Source organism: Chrysochloris asiatica, unplaced genomic scaffold (assembly GCF_000296735.1).
Source record: "Chrysochloris asiatica unplaced genomic scaffold, ChrAsi1.0 scaffold00068, whole genome shotgun sequence".
Classification (NCBI taxonomy): Eukaryota; Metazoa; Chordata; class Mammalia; order Afrosoricida; family Chrysochloridae; genus Chrysochloris; species Chrysochloris asiatica.
This window is the reverse complement of record NW_006408586.1, coordinates 6,311,972-6,316,521: the sequence shown is the minus strand read 5'-3', so window position 1 is coordinate 6,316,521 and position 4,550 is coordinate 6,311,972.

Here is a 4,550-nt window from a genome sequence, read left to right as displayed (position 1 = left end):
CTAAATGGGACACAGGTAATAAATGATGTAGGCACAGCCTTGGAACAACTGGGCTCTGGGATACAGAGACTGGGACATGGTTGGAATGGGGCAAGGGGAGGAATGATGTTGAGATGCTTGGCTGACTCTTGAACCTTGGTTTTCCATGCATTATATTATAAAACAGTCACAGGAGAGTAGAGGGAGGAATAACCAGAAATACCACCATAGAAAGCTGGTAAGTCCGTCTTCTGCCTGGAACTGATTGGAATACCTAAAAAGGGATTACAATATGTCCAGATTAGGGATGGGCAACTTGAACATTGGCTACCCAAAATGGGGGGAGGGATACAAAGGTAAGAAGTGACTGGCTTACAAGCTTTCAAGAGGGAACCTCGATCGGATCGACAGGGCGGGGAGGAGGGTGGAGTCTCAAGTGAGTAATATCCAACCTGTCTAGGAAGGGCTGATGAAAAGAAATGCGGATGGGTCTCTTGAGATTCAGGGGTGAATAATTGTTATCAGGATGGATTGTGAGGACTAGAAAGGTAAAGGTGGATATTTTATAGCAAGGAGGAATGTGATTAACCTTTCAGTCTAGGAGCGAAGTCCCCTGGGACCATCACTGGAGAAGAGTGAAAATCGGGACCCCACCCAGAGAAGCAACGAGGCCTGAGATGGAGACAGAGAGGATGCAATGAAGAGATGGAGTGGCTTAGGACTTGAGATCCAGGGAGGAAAGGAAGCTGTGTGCTGAGGACAGTGAGGAGAGAGGGGGGGCCTGCGGGGTATAAGCTTTGGTTGGGTAATGATGCATGGATGGGATGGTAACTATGTCAATGAAGCGATGTATGACAGAATGAGTGTAAAGTTAATGTTCCCCCATGTAAACTAACACACAATAAAAGGGGCGCGAGGGGCGGGAAGAGCATGTGTGTATGGAGTGTACTTTAAATTGGGAAATGTCTTTAGAGAAACAAAAGTTAAGTCATAGATGACAGCCAGACAAGAGTAGGGGAAGGATTTTCCAATTAAAAACCATAGACATAAAAGCCCTGAGGTAGAGAGCTATAAGTACACTGAAGTAAATGGATAGCTGAACATATAAACACATGCTTATATGTAGCCATCTCATTGTGCTGGAATAGTTATAAAGTGGTCAGGTTAAAAACAGGAGTAGGTAATGGATGTAATCTAGCAGAGATAATTTATAACAAAGAAACACTATATTCACCATTAGCAGCCCTGGTGACACCACGGTTAAAGTGCTCAACTGCTGACCAAATTACCAACGGTTTGAACCCACCAGCTCCTCTGTGGGAGAACGATGTAACATTCTGATTCCAGGACAATTCCAGCCTTAAAAATCCTATGAGGCATTCTACTGTCCTGTAGGATTGTTCTAAGTTGGAATTGATGACTTAGCATGGGTTTGTATGAGAAAAAATAATTCCACATTTTAATGTTTCTAGCCCTGGTGGTGTGGCGCTGCGGGTTAATGCGCCAGACTGCAAAGCCATTTGAACTTCAAGGTCGGTGGTTCAATCTCACCAGCTGCTCCTCGGAAACACTACACAGGATCGCTATTGGTCAGAACCGACTCGGCAGCACTAAACTACAATAATGCTCTTGTTGCAAAATTTTTACCTTCTTTTAATTCTCATATGGACAACTTTTTCAAGAATTTGCTTCAAAAGAATAGAAATGGTGATAATAGATTGTGAAATCTGGGAATCAGTGAAAGTTTTACTCATTTAAATTGTTTGAATGATTATATGAGGAAGCTTAGATGAGGCGGCTTAGTTACCCTAAGGAGCTCTGGTAGCATAGTGGTTACTAAAGGGGCTGCGAACATTAAGGCCAGCAGTTTGAAATTACCAGCTGTTGGGCAGTAAAGATTTACAGCCTCGGAAACACTGTACAGGGTCGCAATGAGTTGGAATCGACTCCACAGCACATAATCACCACCAGTGACCCTGGTATGTCGCTTCAAGATAATGTTCAGGACAGCAAGGTCAGTTTGAGCTGCAAGATCAGCAGTTCAAATCCACCAGCCACTCCTCGGGAACATTTTACAGGGTCGTTATGTATCAGAACCAATTCTATGGCACTTAGCAACAACACCAAGTGACAGGGTGGTTAAGCACAAAACTGAGAGGTTAGCTTCTCTGAGAAAGAAATATAAGGCATTCTGTTTCTATAAAGATTTGCAGCCCTATGAACGCTATGGTTAAGGAGCTCTTGTAGCATAGTAGTTACCAGTCTGGCTGCTAATCTCAAGGTTAGCACTTCGAAACTACCAGCTATTCCGTGGGAGAAAAATGAGGCTTTCTGCTCCGGTAAAAATATACAGCCTCGGAAACCCTGTGCAGGGGCGCTATGAGTCGGGACAAACTCCATGGTACATAACAACAACAACAACAACAACAAACGCTATGGTTACTATGTGTCAATACCATCTCAATAGCAGTGTGTTTGGAGGATAGGATTATATTAATAATAATATAACCGCATGTTTGTACACTGAAAAGAATATGTAACAAAGTATATTTATAATGCAATAGATAAAAGAGAAAACAAAAGGTGCAATTCCCTAAGAAGGAGGGCAGGGATGGGATGCTTTATATAATACCCAGAAGTTTGCGTTTTATAGGAAAAGAGACTTGCCTATCCTTATGACAGGAGAGAGAAAAGCAGATTGGAGGTATAAATAGAAGGAAAATTAAGGTTTTATTGTGAATTGAGTTATAAATTACAGAGCAGATCATCAGTTTTGCACTCGACCAATCATCTTTTATTTCATTGCCATAATAACAATCCTCTCCATGCACCATCAATTAACAGTATTTACCTCTATTTCCTTTTTTTTTTTTTTTTTGATGGACACAAAACACACAGAAAATATATTTGTTTAAACAACCAAAGGGCATATTTTGCAAGCCAGCCACCTGCCCACTGGTGCACAGTTGTTCTCATTCCATGAGTCTAGAGTCGTTATTTGCTGTATCTCTCCATGCCATCACCTCTGCCTCCCTCTGGTGTTGCTGCTTCTTTGGTTAGGATTCCACACTTCATTCATGCCCTTCCCTCTTGAAGGTCCTACATTCCTCTGTTCGTGGAATGAAAGATGAACTATTTCCCCACTTTTTGTTTCATATCTTCTGCCTTTACAGTTGTGACAATCACAATTAGTCATTGTAACAGTTACTCATGATTGACTCAAAAGAATCTTATCCATATCCTCCCCAATCTTCTTTCATCAGACCCATCTGGAAAAGAGGAAAACTATTAAATGAGATGCTATATTGCCCCACTCAATGTGAAACTAAGCATACTCTTGAAAACTTGCAAGCCAGTTACTTCATACCTTTATGTTGTTGTTAGGTACCATGGAGTCAATACCGACTCATAGTGACCCTAGGAACAACAGAATGAAACACTGCCTGATCCTGGGCCAACCTCACTATTGTTGCCACACTTGAACACGTTAATACTGCCACTAGCTGAGGATTTTCCCCTTTTTCTCTGACCCTCCACCTTACCAAACATGATATCATTCTCCAGCAACTGCTCCCTCCTGACAATATGTCTGAAGTATGAGAGAGGAAGTTTGGCCATCCTGGCCTCAAAGGAGCACTCTGGCTGCACTTCTTCCAACAAGGATCTATTTGTTCTTTTGGCAGCCCATGGTACTTTCAATACTCTCCTCCAACATCATAACTCAAAAGCATCAATTCTTTTGGTCGTCCTTATGCACTGTCCAGCTTTCACATGCATATGAGGTTATTGAAAATACCATGGCTTGGGTCAGGCACACATTAGTCCTCAAGCTGACATCTTTGCACTTCAACACTTTAAAAAGGTCTTATGCAGCAGAGTTGCCTAAGGCAATACATCGTTTGATTTCTTGACTGCTGATGTCATGAGTGTTGATAGTTGATCTAAGAAGAATGAAGTCTTTGACAATTTCAATCTTTTCTCCATTGATAAGAACGTTGTTTATTGGTCCCGTGGTGAGAATTTTTGGTTTCTTTACATTGAGATGCAATCCATACAAAAGGCTCTGCTCTTTGATCTTCATCAGTAAATATGTTAAGTCCTCTTCACTTTCAGCCAGCAAGGTTGTATCATCTGCATATTGCAGGTTGTTAATGTGTCTTCCTTCAATCATGATGCCAAGTTTTTCTTCATATAACCCAGTTTCTCAGACTATTTGTTCAGCATACAGGTTGAATAAGTAAGGTGAAAGAATACAATCCTGTCACCTACCTTTCTGACTTTTAAACCATTCAGTGTTCCCATGTTCTGTTCAAACAACTGCCTCTTGGTCCAGGTACAGATTCCTCATGAGCATAATTAAGTGTTGAGGAACACTCATACTTTGCAATATTGTCCACAGCTTGTCATGATCCAAATAATTGAAAGCCTTTGTATAGTCAATAAAGCACAGGTAAACATCTTTCTGATATTCTCTGTTTTCAGTCTAGATCCATCGGACATAAGCAATGATATCCCTTGTTCCACAGCCTCTTCTTGTATCCGACTTGAACCGCTGGGAGTTCTCTGTCAAT